The sequence below is a fragment of the Balaenoptera borealis genome, assembly GCF_965194805.1.
Source record: "Balaenoptera borealis genome assembly, chromosome: 11".
Taxonomy (NCBI): domain Eukaryota; kingdom Metazoa; phylum Chordata; class Mammalia; order Artiodactyla; family Balaenopteridae; genus Balaenoptera; species Balaenoptera borealis.
In genome coordinates, this window is record NC_138868.1 from 17183389 (window position 1) to 17205356 (window position 21968).

General features: G+C 45.5%; 1 long non-coding RNA gene across 2 annotated transcripts in view; it reads right to left on the reverse strand.

Annotated features, from left to right (window-relative positions):
- Window positions 1-21249, reverse strand: part of LOC309606584 — a 64804-nt gene extending 43555 nt beyond the window's left edge. For both annotated transcript variants that reach the window (XR_014231963.1, XR_014231964.1), the window contains exons 1-2: window positions 18333-21249; window positions 13209-13323 (exon numbers count right to left, since the gene is read on the reverse strand). This is a non-coding gene — a long non-coding RNA (uncharacterized lncRNA). The remainder of the gene's footprint in view (window positions 1-13208; window positions 13324-18332) is intronic.
- Between the last annotated feature and the right edge of the window lie 719 nt (window positions 21250-21968).

Genomic DNA, 21968 nt, shown 5'->3' on the forward strand with positions numbered 1-21968 from the left:
CTAAACTATGATATTGTCCAAAGTGATGTAAGATATCAGGCCCAGATCTTTGAACATCCAGTTTAGGGTCTATGCCCTCAAGTATAATTACTTCACTGGATACATACACTACCGGGCAGTCCCACTTCCACACACACACACACACACACACACACACACACACACACACACGGCCTACTCGCCTGGTGATCTACAGCATCCTGAGGTCTGACTGAGTCTTGTCTGCACCCACAGAAGGGATTTCCCTTGCCTGGCTTGTCACACCTGACTCGGACACGGACACGGAAGCCATGGTACAGGGATATCAGAGCAGAGACCTGAGATGCATGCATGAGAAAAGATTCAAAAGGAAGAGGAGTTGAAGCCAAGAGGGCTAAGAGAGGAAGAAGGCTTAGGAACAACGATGTGAGCACTTAAAAGCAGAAAGGGAAAGTAGGCAGGCAGAGAGGGTGAGAAAACAGAGCAAGAAGGGACAGAGGGGTGTTGCAGGGTGTCGTGAAGTGAAAGAAGGGTCTGGTTTCCATTCTGTGTCCCACAGAAAGACACTTTCCTGCTGGAAATGGACCGGCAGGAGCAGAAATGGGGATGCAAGGGAAACAAATCAACTTCACTAAGATCAAGTTTGGGGGGAAAAAGACCCCAGATCAAGAAACCGATCCACGAATAAACAGAGGTTCAAAATCATGATTAACTTTTATCAGAGAGGCCTGCATCTAGTACCCCTGCAGCAAGATGGTGCATGGACACCTGACAGGTTCAGCTTCCTCACCTGGGAGAGGAGGTACAACCTTATCTGGAGATGCAGCTCAAAAGGAGCATAAGTGACCCAGGAGACCAGACACAAGACACATAACGTAACTCTGGGTGAAGACATTGTATGTTCAGAAGCCTTTCTTTCACCCATGTCATGAGCTTTTCCACCCCAGGAAGGACACTTCATAGCACACACAACAGCAGGATGCCCAATAACTTGGCTGCTTCTTGGAGGGTGCTGACTGGTACCAGGTACCCTGAGTTCTACAGAGAAGACAACTAAGGCCCACGTAGCTCCTCAGATCATCAGGCTCTGTGATCACCTGAATGGTGTCACCCTACTCGAGTTTATATCGAGTCCTGTCACAATATCTTGACTTCCCTTGAAGAAAGACAAAAAAAGCAGGAGGTCTTTCCTAATGACCAGAATGAAGTTGAGCCACTTAGTTGCATTTCCTTGCTCTTTGCAACGACTCTCCAATATTATCATCAGAGATCAACTCCCCTGTCTAAAGCCCTCAGTGACTCTGTAATGCCTTTGAAACTTTTACAAAGCCCTTTGCTCAGCATTCAGCTTCCTCTACAGCCCAGCCCCTAAATATCTTTGTAGTTTCTTTTTCCTCCTCATCATTCCAATCATCCAGTGCTCCAATCACAATATATTACCGAACATTTCCAGAATCCACCTTGCACCCACCATTCCAGACCTTTATGGTAGACTTCCACAGCCAGGAATGCCTTTATTCATTATCTTTCTACCAAAATTCTACTCAACTTACAAGGCTCAGCTCACATGTTCCCCGCCTCCGAACTCCCATAAGAATTAAGCTTCCTTCCTTTCAGGGCCACAGCAATTTGTTTTGACCTGTAGTTAGACTTAATTCATTTTGCCTTCTATCAGTTGCTGTTTAAATCTGTCTTGATTTAAATCTGTCCTTACTGGTCATAAGTGAGTGGACATTTATTGAACATCTACTGTGGATGCCAGGTGCTTCTGCAGACATCATCTAATTTATCCTTCTGTTGCTCATACGTAGCAGAGTACTCACACATGTCAGGTGTTCATAAATGTTTGTTGTATTATTCTATGAAGAGAAGGGGAACTGTTTGATTTCTGAGCTTCAACAGGAGGTCATTTAAATATGTCTCCTTTAGAGGACTTAACGAAAAAAATGAGAAAAAGAGACTGATCAACTCAGTTGGATGGCATAGAAAAGGGGTGATAAATATTTATTTCTATTTATTTTCTAAAAATATTTCTATTTTTTATATTTATTTATTAAATATAATTCTGTCTTAGAAAAATACCCTAGCCAGAAAATAACACCATCTTTTTCTTCTGCTTGTTTTTCTTTGCCCCACCCAGGAACTCAGCATCACATCTCTACCCTGCCCAGAGCCAGACCTCAACAGGCTAGACGGTTCTAACCCTGGACCAGTCACTAATTCTCTGTGAACTTTAGGCAAGACAGAGCCCTACACTGGGCGTCAGTTTTTCCTCATGTAAAGTGGGGCATTTGGGCTGGATGACCTCGAGGGTACTGATCAGTTCCATAATATCCTAAGATTCTGTTTTTAATGAGCATATACAAAATGACTTGGGAATTGGCTAATTCTTCAGGTCAACCTGCATACAACAAAATATGGAAGATTATGTAAACAGGGCAATAGATTTTCTCTGTGTGTGTGTGTGTGTGTGTGTGTGTGTGTGTGTGTTCTGAGAACGTCTTGTGTCTATGCATTGAGGGAAGAGGTGGAAAGCTGTCAATCCATGAAAGTCTATTTTCAAGAAATTTACAATTTATTCAAATGAATACCTAAACCATAAAAACATTGCTTGGTTACTTCCCACTAGGGGTTACCATTTTTGTTGTTGTTAATAAGAAACTAGTGAAGGTTAATTTTAAATACACTAATCTTACAGTTGAGAATGGCTTAAAAAGTCCACAGACCTACAGAGCTCAATGATCACCATTAACAAGTAAGTTCTCTTCATTACATCTAGCATCTAATCATCCAGAAGGATCTTCTTTTGACTAAATGAATTAATAAATCAACAGTGTTTCATCAGCTTCTTCAGGGAGAGAGGGAGCGTGTAATAATCGATTTTAGGTAATCAATGAAGGCATATCACTCACTGCTTAATAACCAGTTGATCTAGATTCAACTATTTTCAAAACCATCAATTAGACTGGACTAAACCTCCCCTCAGACAGGTTTGGGTGAAAAGACATAGCTTGTATACCGAGCGTGTGCATATACACATAGCAATGTGAGCCTGAGAACCTTTAGCTCGATTTCGGAGGGGCCCACCACAGCTCTCTGCCTCCCCAAGGATATAAGTAGTCCTTTTCCTCCTCTGCTGTCAGAGAAAACCAAGAATAAACAGGGGCTTTGGCGCTCTTAGTGTCAAGGTCAGACTCACATCTTTGTTCCTATTAAATGTTTACTTTGTACAGTTCTGATATTTCACCAAGACTGTTTTAACCAAAGGCACATAATACTGGGTCTCAAATACAGAAGTGCCACGGTGGCCCCAATAAAAATGCTCTGACTGTATAAGGACTATGAGTTTGCTATAAGTAAAAGGTATAAAAAAAACTTTAAAAATAAGAAAAAAAAAAAAAAAAGAAGACAAAAGAAATTTTTGATTGGGTACTTTTCAGAGGGATTGGGGAGCAACTTGATGTAAAATTCTGAAGAAAGGAAAATATCCAAAAAGTAAAGGGAAAAGAAAAGTGACTAAGGGACTTCACAGGGTAAAACATATTTTTCATGCAAACATAGGAGGAACAGAAGGGCTGTTTTGAAACAGGGACCTTCACCTAAATACAGCCATTAGCTCTTAGAGGCCAAACTAAGCCAGTCTACAAGGAGGGGGACGGTTTTCAGATGAGTATTGCTAAATCAACACAATTTTTTAAAATTTAAAAGAAAGGAAGAAAAGAAAAGAAAAACAAATCAGTTAATAAAATTTTGAGCCAAAATTTCAAGAGAATAGTTTTAACATTCAACTTCCTCATATACTTTAATATAAATCCTTTTAAAAGTATTTTTCTCACTGCACTGAATGCCTTACCTAAAATCAAATATGTATTTTTTTCTTTGCTGAAGATTCCCCTAAAAGAACATTTCCCTCCAAATCTATATTTTCAATGTATTAATAACACAGATTCAACCTTTTTTGTTTGTTTTTGTAGAATTTGCTAGCATTTTTTTTTTTTCCGAAAGAAAATCTTCCCCCAAAGTTGTATTTTTTTTATTTAGGATATTTAAAAGTATTTGCTACTTTTTGCAGGATTGTGTCAATATGGAATCATTAAGATTTAAAAAACTTAACGATCTTTATGACTCAGAAAGCCCTTAATCCAATTATCAGGGTGAAGGACGAATTGACCTTTTCTCCTTTCAATCCTGTTTCTAGTTTGGAAACAAAAAATCTCGTTCAGAAAATACTTATTTCTATATTTATCAAAATATGATGGCAAACAACAGCAGTGAAGTTTTAAATAAGCTTGACATATCAATTTAAAAAATACCTCTTGTGTATAAATTTTGGGTTTATGTATGTGCGCTCCTGCAAGAAGAAAGGGGCCCAGAGAAGAATTACATCTGATATTTATACTATGCGTTTAAACCTACCTCAAATAGTCCTCTACATTTAATTTCCTGTGGTCAGGTTTTCTCTTTCCTTTTTCTTTTTATGTTTTACTTTTTCTTTCTTTAATTATTCTGCTATTCATATTATTTCCTTTTTTGCTCATGAACAATATTTTTTAATAACAAAATCGTCAGTAAATAATGATGGTTACAGCAACACTGAAGGTTATAATTATATTACCTATTGCTTTCCTTCTAAGGATCTCAAGGTAGTTTACAAAGAGAAAATAAAATCAGCATTCCTTCTCCCGTCACAGGATTTAGAAATTGGACAATTGTAATTTTTAGGGGCACATGATACTGATGCTAAACCATTCTAAATAGTGCCTTTCCTACATCATTGTTGGAATTTCCCCGTATTCAAGGTTGGAGATTAAAATTTTATTTATTTAAAGATGTTTTTGTTTAGCATTGTCAGACACAGTTCCATCAGTTTTTTTAAGGGGCAAAAGGGTTCTAGGTTTAATTCAGAGTTGAGGGTAACCTACTCTTGATGAAAAGACTATCCTATGTCAAAAATAATATCAATATTTAGCTTATTCATGTGCAGACTCCACTTTAATTTTAAATGAAATTTAGAGGAATTCATATCTTCTAGTATATCAGTCAGTCAAAGCCAGCATGAGACTGTGTTTTAGCATTAGGGTACCTTCAGATACAAACGGTTAAGTTCTACCTTCTAAGTAAGAAAGATGGGCTAACGTCTCTGCTTGTGAGAATATATATAAGTGCATGTGTGCACATGCACGTGTACAAACAAAAACGCCGTAATGAAATTAACAACATGTGGATGGATGCGGAGCATACAATTTCAGGGTTTTGATGACACCACTGAGCTAAGTTGTTGGGATAAGGTTCCTGCATCTTTCTTTATCCTGTCCTCTCCGAGTCACTTCCTAGACAGTGACACATTTTCCTCTCATCCTTTGAGGATCTTTTAAGATCACAGCCTCCCTCCCCTACTTTCAGTAAATGTATATTAACCTCCAAGAGTGCATGACATCAAAAATATAATTCTGAGCCCCTTGAAAAGAAAGAAGAATTAACAGGCATCAAGTTCCTTTCCTGACTATCATACAACCTCCATTTTAAAAAAAGACAGCTCTATAAGCCATATTTTCCCCTGTAAGTATGCATATTAACAGGTAACAGGAAAAATGGAAAAACACTTGTATATATGGAAAAATTGTCCCTGGGGTTGTGCCTGTCTGCCCAGGAAAATGGCAGTGAGAGGAGGTGAGCGACTGCTTGAGGAATTTCATCATTTTTTAATCACCTCATGTCTCATCTTCTCTTTTCCATGGCAGACTTAGTACATTTATATGCAACAGGTTGATGATTGTGATGCAAGGTATGAGAGACAATTAAAAATTTGTGAAATTTTTGAAAATAAAAATTTAATTTGGAGCAATTCTGTGACCTAGGTTTTTATACTTTTGGGGCGGGGGATTATATGATTTTTTAATTGTAATCCTTTGGGCAAATTTCCATAAACTTTATTTAATTCTATAATATGACTCCTCAAGCAACTGCCAGAATCTACTACTTTAACTTATTACAAGGCCCTACTACATTAAAAAAAAAAAAACAGGAAAAAATATTTTTGCTAAAAAACAGAGCAATAATTAAATAGCCCCTATTTAGTACTGTATAGAATCCTTTTATAAGTATAAATATTATAAATAAAACAACTTATTTTGATGTGTTATATTAAAATCTATGCTTTTTATAATTTATGCTTCTTTTTTGTATACAGAAAAAAAAAAGAGACGAAATCAACCTAGTGCTAAAATGTAAACTCTTAAAATTTATGTTAGTAAAAAAACAGTGCTCAGTTTAAAATTATATCTAGAAAAACATTTTGACTGAAAATTCTCTTTCTAACTAAAAAAGAGGTCTTATTTTTAAATTAAGGAATGAATTTATGAATAGTACAAGAAAGTGGGACTCCTCCCCCAAATAAGCATATTAATGAATATCACACATCTCTCTGTGGAAATTATATGTCCTTTGTGCCACATGAAAAATTAACGTTTTGTAATCATAAATAAAATATCTTCTTAGATATTTGAGCTTTGGTTAAAGGATGATCTTTACTGGGATAAATTATCTTTAGTGTTATACAAATAAAAGAAACAAAATTTCATGTTAAAAATCTCAGAGTAGCTGAGAGGTAGCTCACTGAGAAGCAAGATTTTCAATCATAAGATTTAAAAAATTGTACAGTTTATTTTTAAAAGTTTCCCTTCTTTTAAAAAACATTTTCCTTTCTCTCAGAATTCTAAAGCATGATTTTTTAAAAAACATTCAAAAGCTAAAAGCTAATCCTCAGAAAAGTAGTAGCTTGTATTTGTATTTTTAAAGTATCATTTGTTTGTTATTTGAAGAGATAGCAACTGTTTTCATGACTGTTTCATATTGAAATGTAAATATTTCTTATGTAAAACTACCTGAAACAGGTTTTTTTTCTGGACAAACTTCCTGAAAGGTAAGTTTGAGGGGGAAATAGCTATGAGCTGGAGGATTTTATAAGCCTGCAACTGTATGAAAATACTAGTGTTATAGCCTAAAATATTTTCTTAATATTTTAATTTTAATTCTTTAAGATTTTAATGAGCAAATTTTAATTCTGGAAGCTATTGATAAAATTTTTTCTTCTTTAAAAAATTGTATTATAAATGACTGCTTCTGTGCTCCATTACCTACATATATTTTAAAATTTAAAAAGAAAGGCATAAGGAAATTCACTAAGGAGGAAACTATTTTCCTCTTTTATTTAAATATTATTTCATTAAATGTGATGTTGAGGTTCAGAGGAGGTAGAAGTCTAAAGGATAAAGTTTGGAGGGCTATATCTAATTCACCTTTCTTTTTCCAAATCAATTTATAGGCTGTCAATTTAATTACTGCCCCTAATCAGCTGAGAATTACAGAACTTCTCAGACAATTTCATTTTGGTTCATAGAACCCCATCTCTGGCAAGCGGGTTTTCTGCTCTTTTTCTTGTATCTAACCCAGTATTCTTGCCACAAGTTCAAAGGGTAAAAGAGACCCTTTAATTAAAAAAAAAAAAAAATCACTTACTCCAACTTGAAATAAATAGTGAAACTATTTCTTTAGTTGATTTTTTTTTCTACTAACCTAAGATCTGGGCTTTAAAGAGGGGTCAGTCCTGGGGATCATGACTTTTTACAGGGTCAGTCTAAGTAATTTGCCTGTGGAGATAAAGGGTCAATGTGGTATAAATCATTGCAGCTTGAATGACGGCTCTCCTTAGAGGCTATGACTATTTGTTCAGCTCCAGACCAGTTCCCAGCCCAATTCACTCCTGGAAAATCTCAGTATGATCCCAACACTCCTTGACTTTAGATTCCTCTCCCACCTCATGACTCCTAGTGACGTTACCTGCTTCCTTATTCCTATTTCAACTTTTCCAACCAGTCCAGGACTCTATCTAGACCCTGGGTCTGCAGGGACCTGTCTTAACACTAACAGTTCATGTTGGCCGAGTGCATACTACACGCCTGAAGTACCAGATGGTGTGTTTACTGACATCTCATTTCATCTTCCCAACAACCTTATGAAATAGGTACTTGAATATTCCCATTTTACAGATGAAACAACTGACTCAGAGAGATAACTTGCTCAAGGGCACGCAGCTGAAAAGAGCAGAACCAACAAGTTAACCTAGATCTCAATGGCCTCAAAGCCCATGGTTCTGGACCATGAGGTTGCACTGCTTGCTCAAATTATGCTGCTTTTATCCGCCCCTTAAAAGGCTGCAAAGAAGAGAGGGCAAGGACTACTATGTAGATTGCGTTTGACATGTCCCTGAGCTTTTTAGTAAAATTTTTTAAAAAGAGAAGAAAAGTCATTGAGTAGAGTTGATCGGTAGCCTCTGGGGAAAATGCAGAAAATGCCTTCTCTGTGGAGCCTGTTTTTAAGAAATTTAAATAAAATACATAAAAAGTAAACAAAAACATCTTTTGGAATGGCCTCAGATGTACTCTGCAGGTTTGGGGGGTACAAATGGTAGCCGTGGCCCATTTTTTCTAGTGTTACTCAGAAAATGTAGCGACCTCATCAGAGTCTTCCTATAATCACCCTGCAGTTTTCAGCCAAGACTTAAATGAAATGCCTGCTAGGACAAGTGAAGTGAATCAAAGGGAAGAGAGCAAAGGTTTTTTTTTTGTGGGGCGGGGGGCGGTAAGAGAAGACAGAAAGATTTATAAGACCATGAAAAGTGAAGCTGGCGGAAGGAAAAAACGAAGACAATATATGTGCGAAAAGGAAAGAGGAAACATCCTTGATAACAGCAAATAGTGTTATCTATTCTTGCCCTGTTGCCCTTTTATTGTTCCTTTACTCTTTCCTTGGTGGGAATCACCTAAACTGAAAATTTAGGACTGGATATAAGCTGAAAGTAAAAGGTGAATGGTAAGTATTCTAGGTGAATCATTTTTTCTCCCTGATCGAAAAGTTAAAAAAAAAAAAAGAAAGAAAAAGGGAATGATTTGCAAAAACAATTGTGATTAAATTCAATAGATTTAAAAAAGAACTTGAAAGCAAGGAATTAAAGGGTAAGGAAACTACAAAGAGCTAATCTTTGTGTAGGGACGCATCAAGTAGAGAAACAGATTTTCCTATCAGCCCTTCTGATTTGCTCCCAGCCGGGTAATCCTGGGCACTGGCAGGCTATGGAGCAAATGGACAGATGCTTTCAGAAAAGATTATCTTTTGTCTGTTGCTCAGGGACTATCTCTGGTCCTATGACTGTTGATTCCATGATCTAAGCCTTATATGCCATTGCTATATGTGTCAGGCAGGAAAAAAAAAAAAAAAACCAAAACATAATAATAACAACAACTAACATTAATTGAGCACTGAGTAGGTATGAAGCTCTTTACATGCATAATCTTATTTAATCCTCACCAGAACCTTATGGTTGTTATTGTTATTCCCATTTTGCAGATAAGGAAATTGAGAAAATGGAAATGACTAGTTTGCATTTTGATGGATCTCTCTATCCTTTAGCCTCAGGAGCAGCAATCTGTTGCTTTCTTGCCTAAGTAGAAATTCACACACTTCACCAGTTCCTCCCACAATCTATCACAAAGTCTTTACAAATTCAGATCCTAATCCAGACCTTCCACTTCCCAGGTCATCTCCCAGCAGTGCCTTCCACAGCTGTTCACCCTGGGAGTGCTGAGTAAGAGCATCTAGCTGTCCCTGAAAGTAAAGTTTGCATCAGTACCTGATCAGCACTAAAGTCCACAACAACACCCTTTACCCTAAATGAAAAAGGTCAGATCTTCCTCATTGCAAGGAGGAATTTTGAGGGAACTAAGGGCAGGGGAGAAAGAGGGTTTGGAAGACTCGAAACGAGGGCAGAACCTTTGCACACTGACCTCTCCATGTCCACTTTGAGTCTTAAAGACTTCCAATTTCTCCTTTACTGAAGACCTCAGCATAACTGCCTGCCATAAAGCCCCTGGCTATGCTACGTAGAAGCAATCTACCAACCCAACAGGGCCAACCCAGCGGGGCCAGTCCACCAACCTAATAATGCAACAAATGGACTGTTCCTTTCCTTCTCAAGGAACCCCTGTCCTGTGTAGTTCTGATTTTCCTTGGTGGTCAAAAGCACCAGAGAAAATCCATCTTTGCTATGAGCCCTGATGTTGAGACGTTACACTGTCTAGCTCCAACACCAACCTCTGTTCCAACTCCACCAAATCACCAGACTTTGCCAAGAACATTTAGCCTATAAGATGGATTGTCACTTCAAAATTCTGCAGGACCGGGCTAGGTTCGGTCATTAAAACTTCTCATCTGCTTCTGTCCCTCAGCTCCATGCCTGCTTTGCCTTTCAGTTACTGATTTTCTGTTCAGCCTTCTGCAGTGTTAACTAAATTCCAAATATTTGTTCTACAAAAAAGGGGGGCCAAAAATCGTGATTAAAAATACAACAGGGTGCTGCTAGGGAAAAAAAAAGGACAGCTACAAATCAAGATTTGATGATGCAGCCTAAGCTGCAAACCTTAATATTGTAAAATATAGGACTTAAGAGACTAACTAGGTGAAAAATGTTTAATTGGGGGCCCATGGAGCCTAGGGAGGTCATGAGCTCCTTGAAACTGTATGTAGAATATCTGTGTTTTTCTTTTTTCTCTTTCCTTTTCTTGTTTTGTTTTGTTATGTTTTCCGGGAAGAAGGTCCATAACTTCATTAGGTTATCAAAGGGAGAATAATTTATTTACATCTCTGATGCCTAGAGTAAGGCCTGATACACAGTAAGGACTCAATAAACATCCAACATTTGTTGAATAAATGAATGAACAAAAGGGGTCTGAGCTCTAAAGCACCTAATTGTATAGATGGAGAAGAGAAGCCTAGGAAGGATACAGTTGCTTTTTCAGGGTCATGAACCTAAGTAGTCAGGACCAGATAGAACTAGCTCTTTTAACACTTTTCACCGTTTGTCAATCCCCTTGTTTTGCTTTTTAACCTAATTGTATCTTTCATTCCATTTTTCTTCCTCCCAATCTGTTTCTTTCTAAGCTGAGAAATGGATCCTATTTCCTAGTTAGAAGTTGCCAGTAAGTGCACATCTGGAAAGAGAAGTGGGGGAGCAAACAGCAGGGAGAGTCTATGTAAAAGGCCCTCAGAATAATTTATTGGTGGTAGCACACCCAGCATGGCTACTATTCCTATGTGCTGAAGACATGATTAATAATGGCATCAAAATGGCTGTCATTGATGGAAATATGTAAAGCTGAAATAGTGGAGTTAGATCTAGGGGTGGGCAGTAAATCTTAAGCTTAAAACTGACCAGGCCAAGCCACTGTCCTAAGAGCAGGTGACCTGCAGCATTCTAAAAGGTATCTGAGGGACAAGGATCAAATGAATCTCTGCTTGGTTTGAAAGCTCCTTTTGCGGACCTTCCTCGCTTGTAGAGTAATTAGGAAACCCTGGGAGAATTCCACTGGGCCTTACTACCCTCCTAACAGTTCACAGTCAAGCCCAGTAGGCAAGACGGATGAGACTCAAACTGCCACCCCTAGGAAAGAAATAAGGGAGAGGCTTAGGCCTCATGGAACTGCTTCACGCTAGGAGAGACTGGAAGAGATCAGTACTCAGATTCTGTGACACAGCAAATTTCTTGTGCTGGTGACTTCCTAAGCAGATCGAGGCCAACGTGGAGGCACTGAGGTCTAGAACATGTCAGAGGCGAGACAGGAGAGCCATGCCTAACCTAGTGATGCCCCCAGAATGCTAACTGCTAGCAGAAGAAACTTCAGGTAAACTCTTCTTTGAACCCTGGCATCCTAAATGCAAGTCATTTTGGAAGGGAATCTGTTACAATTTGTGTTTATGGATTATCGGTATTATTTGGTAGTGCTAAGAATTATTTAGCGAAAAAGGAAGAACTGAGAGTAGACAATAAACAACCTGTGTTAGAGCCCCAGCTGTGTGACCTTGGTAAAATCACTTAACCTCTCTGAACCTCTGTTTCTTGATTTATAAAATAAAGGTATTGGTCTGTATAGCTATAGTTCTTTCCAGCTTTTGCATGCTACATATTATATCTAAGTTTGAGGTTTAACTCATCGATAGATTTTTCAAATGTGATTAGAAAAGGTTACCTTTCAGGCAAGAAAATCCCACCCCCCGCATATTATTTTCTTAGATTTCTCTATAAGGCAATTGAAATATCAATTAAAGGGGGAGATGTTAACCTCTTGGAATGAACAACAGCCCTATTGCTCTAAGACAGATGCTGCAAACTTCAGATCCTTATATTCGAAAGGAGAATTTAAAAGAAGTTAGGTTCAGCTAATGATTTGAAGACCTCACCCTCACTTTAAATTGTGGGATTATAGGGGATTCCAGTCAATTAACTTATTATTAAATTCCATTCTCAAAATGTAAACATTTCACAAAATCTATGTAGCAGTCATTTAATTAATACAGCTAATAGATCTGTTGTACAATAATCTGAAGGTCTTCCATGGAATGTGCTTCTGTTCTACCATGAGCCTCAAGTTTCCATCTAAGATTTCTGGCAGCTTCCTACATTTTGCTCACATAACAGTGAAGGATAAGTCAGGTAGCTCGCTTTCTCCCTACTTCACAAATCTAACAGTCCTGGGGTTTCAAAATTCTCTGCCTAGCTTTGAACTGAATTCCCCAATAAGAATCACAGTATGACTCTCAAGCTCAGAAAGGAAGCTAAACAAAAACTCTGGAGCAAAGGAGTTTGCTGGTTAATAGGAAAAGTAAATGTATTTAGAGTTTAATGCCTTACCCCTCAAAAAAAAATCAGTAACCTAAAACTCTTCTTGTCTTTCCTATGATGAACCCCAGTTAAGGAGACGTAATTCAACGTTTTGGCTTCCTCAGAGAAACCAAGCTCAGCAGCAAATGACCCTTCAACTCGACACCTCTCCCGAGCCCCTGAGAGGGCTGACATAGCCCAGGTCGTGGAGACAGAGAGGCAACTGTGGGCCCCACTGAGGAGGCCTGTACCCCTCAGTACCGGGGGCTTGGGAGCTTCCAAACACCCAGGCTCAAGTTCTGCTAGGGGATAAGACAGGAAAGAGGCCTGCCTCATGGTGTACTGTGTCTCTCCTTATCACCTGTATGATGGATGTTTTTCTTTGCCAAAGGCTAAGCCATCGAGGACCATCCCCAAGCACTGGATCTCTGGCTTCCCTGTGTCTCATCACCAAGTGGGGAGTGTACATGCACTGCCCAGGCCAAGGGGCCATGGGCCAAGGTATCTTTGCACTCACCTGGGACTCCAGAGATCATCTGTCCAGACTCTTCAGCTCCTGTGGCCTCTGAGACCCCTTCCTTCAGTGGCCACCCCTCATGCAGACCTCCAGGTGTCAAGACAGGTTTGACTACCTGAAAGGGCCAAAGATGGGCAAGGTTACTTTGCTGGCTCTGAAGGAGAATGGGAGAGTTTGGGGGCTGGGACATTTTGCAGGAAATCACAGAGTAGGGAGGCTACAGGGAAGGAAAAGGGCAGAGGGGTGCACTGGGCCAAGAGCTACAAGGCAGGGGAGCTGAAGCAAGAGGAGAGCTTTTCAGAGATGCCTACACAGCCCCCCAGCTAGAGAATTCCTGAGACAGAGAAGAGGGTCCTGGTCTGCGATTGCAGCAAGTGTGCCCAGTGCCTTTGACTCAGTTCCTTCCTTTGCCTCCAGCCTAAGGTAGCTAAGGCAGGGATTCAAAGCAACCAAAGGTCTTGGAAAGAAGCTAGAAGGGGCAAAAGAGCCAGGCAAGAGAAGGAAACCTGGCTCTAGCCACAGGTAGAGGAGAGGCAGAGGGGAAGCAGTGCAGGCGCAGAGCAGCCAAAAGTGGGCCTGAGGGTGAGAGCATGCAGAACCCCCCACCCAGACCCAGCCACTAGGGGGCAGGTGGTAGGGAGGGGGCTCTGTGTGCCTTCACCCCTTCCTCAGCTCTAGAGACCACCCCTGGTCTTGATTTTCTAACATAGGCAAAAGCTAAGTTAGTTGATGGGCTCAAGGGACCAAGTATCCCCAGCGACTCCGTGGACACTTCCCACTCCCCACGGAGAAGCACACTGGGGTAAGGAAGGGTCTCGAGCTGCTACCTCCTTCCCTAATTTAGGGGCTCTAGTGTTTGCATCAGATGCAAGCGCCTGGAAGTTTCCATCAGGCCCCTGGCTTACTGAATGATGTGGCTTTTTTCAAAAGGTGTGTGCGTTAGCAGTTTGAGGGTTCAAAGAAATTCCGCCCCCCCTTTGCCCTCCTTCCTCAGCAAAGGGAAAGTGGGGAGAAAGGGGGAGACCAACTCCCACTGGCCTCAGGCTGACGCAACCGCCCTAAGGAGGGAAGGAAAGATGCACAAAAAGCCACCAATTTTCACTGATGGTGAAGGGAAAGGGGAGGGGGGCTTTCCTCTGATCCCACCCGGAATAAGACACCCCTCTGAGCAAGCCCCCCGGCCCGGATCAGAAGTGAGCGCCCCCTGCCCCGGCGTGCGGTCGCCCCAGCAGCTGTGCTGCAGCAGCAGTAGCTTCAAAGCAGCAACAGTTGTCTGGCTGAGGCGAGGCGAGGCGAGGCGAGGCGAGGCGAGGCGAGGCGAGGACTCGCTCGGGCGCGCACGACGCCGGCTTCGGCCGGGTACTCCTGGGCTCTGGAGCCCCAGCCCCACACCTAACCTCGTGGGAGGAGTGAGGGGACCAGGGGCGCAGTAACCTCGAGCCGCCTGCACTCAGGATGCTCAACCATTTCGTGCAAGTTCACTTCGCTTAGGTCACCTCTCTCCAAAATCTGGTGGAGGTTCCGGCTTTTGGAGAGAGGAGGGCTCTCTGGCTGGGGAGAGAAGGGGGATGTAAGAAGCAAAAAAACAAAAGAGGAGCTGAAGGGACACGGGGTGAAGCTATTTTTAACCTAGCCTGGCTCTTAACGCCTCTCCCTCCGCGAAGCTATCGCTCCACAGACGGCCCCAGGTGAGAGGCAGGGAGGAAACCCCCCCAGAGCTTTTGCTTTGGTTCCATCTCTTTTGCAGATCTTAGGGACCCTTTTACTCTTTCAGAAAACGCAACCGGGGAGGGAAAATCTCCTTTATCTGGGGAGAGGGTCTCTGATTTATCCCTGGAGCTTGGAGTCCTCGCCTTCGGAGCCTTCTCGCAGGCTGAACTAGAAAAGATTGACTCGGTCCAGCACTCTCGGACTTCGGAGCCCTTTTCCTTATTCGGGAGAGGGTAGAATCTGGGTGCTCAGCTAACGGAGAGGGCAATGAGGGTGGGCACTTAGTTTGCTGGAAGAACGGTGGTTGGGGTGCGGGGGGAATTCAGGCCCTCCCCGAAAATGCGAAGCTTCGCAGCCCTCGGGTCTTGGACTCTCATATCCCTAGACTCATCCTCTATCCGTGTCCATCCCTGTGGGCGCCCGTGTGTTTGTGTGTCCTTCTGGTCCAGCCCCTAAGGGCGTCTAGCAGTGTTTCTAGCTGACGAAGGGCACGGGGGCACAGAGCATGGTGAAGGCCTGATTTGTGCCACTTGTAACAGAAGTGGTCACGACTGCAAGGAGTGGAAGGGGAGGAGAGGAGGGGGACCCACAGACGATCCCCAATCCTGCAGCTCTGCTTCCCTCCCCAGGACGGGCACCTAGAGAGGTCAGATCTGGGCTGCTGCAGCTACTGCTAAGCTTCTGAGTCGGGTGCAACCGCACCTCTCAAAACCTCCTTCTCTGCGGGGGTTTCCCCAGTTTTCACCTGTTTTACCCCCTACTGTGCTACTTAAGTTTTGAAAAAGGCGAGATGGGGGGACCCGAGGCTGCAAAACGCCTCAAATTGGGTTGGAAGCAGGTGTAGGGGAAGAAGGGACTCCGGGGAGCGGGCGGTGCCTGGGAGTTTTCCCTCTTTTTCGGAGCTACCCAGGTCACCGCGGCTCGCCTCACCTCCCCGTTCCCCACTAGGACAGGGGACACTGAGGGCTCTCCGCCCCTCCTTCAAGGGCTTCCCCACCCCTATATTGCAGAGTTGGATCGTTAGGGTCAAAAAATGACCAGAAAATGTCCTCAACTGATTCATAGTCCAGGTGCCGACTTGGCCCTAAGACCAGATCCTTTTTCTGCAGTGGGTGAATGGGGTTATTCGGGGTGTGGGCGGCCGTTGGGGGGAAGACACAACTTGTGTAAACTTTTATTGTATTTTAGCTCCTTCCGACTTCTCCGAAAATACACGCACACCGCCTGCTCCGATTCCCCCTGTGATACAAAGTCGACTAAAAAGTTGGGGGTAGGGGACCTTCGCGGAGGACAGGCGGGCGACCAAAGCCTCAGGGAGCGCGGGAAGGACGGGAGGGAGGGAAAGGATTGATTCTTCCGTGGAAAACGGGGAGAGGGCTGGGAAAGGCTCGGACCGAGCCGCTTCGGGAAGGTGCGGACTTCGGCGATCGCTGGTGGCTGCAGTCTTCTCGACGAGTGCGCCCTCCGCGAATGCTTTTTGGGGTAAGGGCTTCCGGCTATTGAGTTATGTACAGCAAGCCCAGACCGCAAAAAGATTCGCGAAGGGCAGAGTCTGCTGGCTTCTTCGGTCCGCCGCCGCCGCCTTCAGCCCAGGATGTCTCCGAACCCCGGAGCCGAGCAGGCTGGGTCTCCCCAGCGCGCTCCAACGCGGCTCAGCCTTCCACCCCGAGCGCCGCCCGCCCCGCTCTCGCCCCTCTCGGAGCCCCCCGACCATCCCTCCATTTCTCCACACCGTCCGCGATCCCCCAACGCAGTCCGCACAGCCTCGAGCTAGGTGTGTGGAAAGCGAGAGGAGGAGCGCGGAGGGGGACCAGGGATCCCGGCGCCCAGCCTCCACCCCTCTCCCGTACCCCAGCACCCCGAGCCTCCCCGCCTATCTGTCCTATCATCCTCTTTCCCCTATCAGGGTTCCGCCAGCCCCGGTTGCAATGTCGCGGATCTCTGAACAGGTACAGTTCGGATTCTCCCTGAACCCCCTCTTGTCCCTCCTAGTCCCCCAACAGAGGTTCCAGCCGTGACTACAGGCGCTGCGTAAAGAGAAAAACTCCCCCAGAGCACTAAATAAATACAGACGAGGCCGCCAGCTCATTGGTGCGGACTAAAATCGTCACCCACCAATCAGGAGAGAGCTCACATTTCCTTTTTTTTTTTTTCCCAGAAAGGGGAGGGAGGAAAAAAATATTTCCATTTCTAATTATTTAACAAAACCCAGACTGGAACACGTTAAAATATTGTTGTTGCAAAAAATCCGGCCAATCCCCCTGCCCCCATTCCAGCCCAGGTGAGGGGGAGGGCGTGAGATATTGGGCAAGGGGGAGGGGGGGTTCAAGAGAGCGACCTCTCCCAACAGGACCGAAGCCAGAACATTCAGACGTAAAATGACAGGCCAAGATGAACATAAAATATACCCAAACTGCACGCTAGCAGCCTATTTCTAGCAAAATGAGGATGTCTCAAACCCCCCCCAAAGTTCTGAATGCTCAATAGGAATGGTGAAGCTCCTCCCCCCGTACCCTCCCCCAAACCCGTCTAGATGTTGTGTGTGGCCCACTTGCCCCGTGTGCCCTTTAATTGCTGCAGCCGGCCCCCCACTCCCTACCCATTCTGCAGAATATTGAGGGGAAAAACAAGAGGCGAGCCCCTCACTGACCACCGGCTCCCACAACGTCGGGAGATTCCAGCCTCTGCAGGAAGAAGGAGAGGGGAGGGGAAGGGAGACTAGGGTGGAAGGAGGAGGGAGATCTCTTTCCTATGTTATCCCTCCTTCCCTCTTCCCTCTCTCCCTTTAGGCCCCCTCCGCCATCCAATGTATCCAAACTTTGAGGGGTTGCCCTTCTTCCCAGTGCAGCGCCACCCTTCCCCTGTCCTGTCTTCCTCCCCTCCCCCCTCCCCCCGCTCCATCTTCCGAGAAGGGTTTGAGCAAAGGAACGTTCGGACCACCTCCCTCCCCAACGGTAGCCCCCGGTGGGGAAAAATTCAGTCTAAGAAGGATGCTGCAAACATTGCAAGAACTTGGGCGGGGGGTGGGGAAAGTTGCCATATTTGTTCTTTGCCACCATGGAATCGACGTGCGGGCGGGCGCGGGCGCACACGCACACTCTTGTTCAGCTTGCCCAGAGAAAACATATCTAGACTGTCTCCAAGTCTCTGTCAGCCCATCCCCTCCGCGCACCCATCTCCCTCCGGCAGCTCTGCTACCCACCCACCCTCCCACGGCATCCCCTCAGCTCGGCGACCGACAGACGCACGCACACAGCCTCCGAGCGTCGGCGCGTCCGCCGCGCCAGAGGGGGCTCCACAGTCCGCGACCGCCGCCGCTGCGGTGCGGGCCACTGGGGAAAAAAAGTTCTACTCAGCCGACCGTTGAGCCTACCGACCGCCGGCCGACCTGTGCACCAAGCCCCTTCTCCTTACCTGGGTCCCGAGGGCCCTGGAGCGCGCCGGTCCGGTCCACACTGCAGCCAGCTTGAAGGAGCCCTCTCCAACCGGCCCGCTCCCCTCCCGCCCTTCCCCGCCCCCCACGGGTGTTGGCCCAGCGGCAAAGCAGGCTCTTCCAGGTAAGTATATAAGTTACTGTACTGTGTGGGAGGGTCACGATCTTGGTAATTGCGGCTTTCCGAGCTTAACCCCTGCGTTCCTGCCTTCCTCCAACTTGTTGAGGACTCGTCGGGTAGCGGGAGAGCGAGCGAGCGCGCCAGCGAGCGCGCCGGCCGGGAGGGGGGCGGAGGGAGGTGCACCGGGCCGAGAGGGGAGAGCCAGACAGCGAGCGGCGGAGTTCAAAAGTCCCCCTGGCCGCGGTTTTCATTGGATAGGTCTTTCCCCCCACCTCCGTCCCCAGTGGCTTGCCCCCCCGCCCCGCCGTCTCCCTTGTAGGGGACGTCTCCAGGCGAAGTCACGATTCCTCCTCAGTTCGGAATGAACTGTGACTAGAGCCATGACGCAGCCAGCGCGCATTACTCACTTTTTGCAGTCACGACTTGGGAATCCGTGCTGGTTCCAACCAAAATTACACCGCTACCATTGAATTATTTAATAGGATCCAGTTCGAGGGTAAACTTGTGCTTTGTGCCAAGCTATGAGGAGGGGGGGACGGGGGGCAGTGAGGACAAGGGGCGTCCTCCCTTCCCCCTTAATGACCCTTGGACCCCCCTTCCCACCACTCCACGTGTTGCAAATGTGTTATTGCTCTGCCATCCCTCCAACACCCCGCCCCCCAGCTCTTGCCTTTGCAAATGTGGCAGAATTTGTAAACACAACCACGCAACTTGTGGGGCTGAGAGGGGCGAGGCTTGGGAAAGGGAATGAGTGGGTCCGGGTGAATGACGAGGAGGCCGAGGGGTGGACCGAGAGGCTGCGAGCAGCTTTGGTTTGAGCTGAATTGTCAAGACAAAGTGTGGGTTGCAGTTACTTGTGTTATTCTCCGCAACATCAGTAACAGCCCTTGTTACTATTATGAGTTGACGAATACTCAGTCTCAGCCAGGGAATCTACCCAAAGAGGGACTGCTTCTGAAGTAAACATAACTCGATCCCCACCTCGCACCCCAGGGCTGCGCCTCGGGTGCCCTGAGTGCGGGGTCAGGCCACTAAAGCCATAGGCTGTTAGTGGACTAGGATGGGGCTTAAGGAGCAGAGAGTACTAGGCTCTCCTCCTCTTTCACTTGAAGGCTAGCCCCCGCAGATACTTACCTCACCGTCCTTTTTTTTTTTTTTAAGTTATTATTACAGGTATATAGAAAATATCCCTGCATGTGCACAAGCTTACTGCAGCTCTACAAGATTGCCTCATTCCCCCCTCCCACTGTCTACAGCCCACCCTTGTGGGCCAATTTGAGGGTGCATTTTTATTATTTCTCCCCGAGGAGTTAATCAGCATGAATGTCTTTGTGTGCGCGCGTGATGTTCATCCCCCCTCTGGCCTCTGATAACCTTCCTCCCTCCTCACCTGTCTGGCTACATGTTTGGCCAAAGTATCGGGAGCTGACTGCAATGAGTCTCACTCTGGGTCAGCCCCATAACCCCAGGGAGTTGATGGGCTCTCCAATAACATTTGGGAACTTGGAGAAGAACCCCACCCCCCTCCCCAGTTTCCTTTAGAGCCGGTTTTCAGAAACCCTTTGGCTTGTGGCTTTATGGCGCCGTGCGATGTTCCCAAGCCTGGATTTTCTGCGCATCGCACCAGCAACTCCTGTGTTTTGGCTTCTAATTCATTCGTTCCACCAACTCATTTGGGGCTCCTATGACTAGGACGCGAAGGAAGGGGAATAGTAAGAAAAATGCCATAACGCACAGACACATCCTTACACACCTCCCGGGAACTGCAGAATGTGGGAACGTGGGGGCATGAAGTGGCAGCTACGAGGGTCCGAATAAAGCAACCTATAGCCTCTTATTTTGAAAGTAACCATCACTGGAGAGAAATCTTTCAAACCCACTGGCGGGAAGGTGCGGGCGCCTGGGAATGGAGACCCAGATAGTGCCTGGCCTCTGCGGAGAAAGCCGGTGAACCACCGGCTTGCGGTTCCTGGAGCGCTGGGCCTTGGTTCATCCTCGAATCTAACACTTTGCTCCCCCTCCTTTAAATTTTTTTTCCTTTCCTTCCCACTCACCCCTCCTTTTCCCCCAAAGCTCTCGCCGAAGTCACGACTATCCCCTTTGAACATCCTTAACCCTCTCCTCTCCGTATCCCTCTTCTGCATTCAGGGCGGGGCTGTCCGCAGCTGGCGCCAACCCCGCCCCCTGGCGCTCGGAGCTGAACTCGCCGAGGACCTAGGAATTTTCAGCACCTGCCTTCCATGGACAGCTACCGCACCCTGGGCCAGCCGGGATCAGCCAGGGTCGCGGTCCTCGGGCTCCCGGACCACAGCGAGCAGGGAAGTTTGTCAGAGGAATAGGGATTTTTCCTTCTCTTTATCTCCCAGCCCCATCCACGCAATTTTAATCTATATCGCATCGTCTCCATTAATCTCGCAGAGAGATGGCCCATTAAGTCGTATCTGGACACCCTTTAAGACAGAGAAAATGGGGAGGGGAGGGGAGGGGGGCAGTCGAGAGAACCGGGCTCAACAGCGCCGACCCATAAAGAGAGAGAGAGTTGCAGCTATTGATTCAGAGATTGGTCAGGGTGATTCCCGGCTCAGCAAGAATTTCCCCTTTTAGTTCCTTTTCATGCAGCCCAAAATTCATTATGCACAAACACAGCTATACCCCTCACCCCCTACTCAGTCCCACCCTTCTCTTTAGAAAGGGGTGAAAGGCAGCCAAAAAGAACCCCAGAGCATGCACAAAGTCAGCCTCAGCTAATACTCACAGTCTGCGGCATGCACATGACATAATATTACTTACCCAAACGGGAACTCCTTAAGAGAGAGAAAGAGAAACATAGGGGGAGGGAAGAGAAAGTGGAGAGAGAGAGGGAGACAGGAGAGGGGAGAGGAAAAATCCAACAATTAATTTCCAGACATAGTTGGGGGCGGGGGGGGGGGAATGCGGTGATGTCCAGGTTTTCTTCCACCCGCGCTGGCTTTTTATCCCAGTGCAGCCCTCGGTCTATTTCTGGAACACGATCAAACACTGATGCTATTTTTAGCAAGTACTGAAAAAACCTCCACACACAAAGGCATTTCGCTGGAACGTTACGTCCAAAACATTAAATGTGCATTAAGCGCCCCCTCCCCTCCCCACCACACTCACTTGCATTACTGCAGATGATGTTTTTCAAAGCAGAAAAATACGCAAATATTGCTTATATTCTCCCTCCCTCCCATTAACTCCCATCTGCCTCTGCCTGTTGCAAGCTCCTCGCTGTCTCCCTGAGCAGAAGCCTTTGGAGTGGATGTATTCTTTTAGAGCTTCATGTCTCCATTGACCAGATTCCCTACATGCTGGGGAAAGGGGGGGGGGGTTTGCTTAGGCCCCTTCCCCAGAGAAGCGTCCCAAGAAAGCTCTAGAGTCTAACGCTGTCCACGCTGGATATTCCCAAATGAGGAAAGAAAAAAAAAATTCCTCCATACCCTTCCCACGTTTCCCACCCATGCTTTGCAAAATCGCG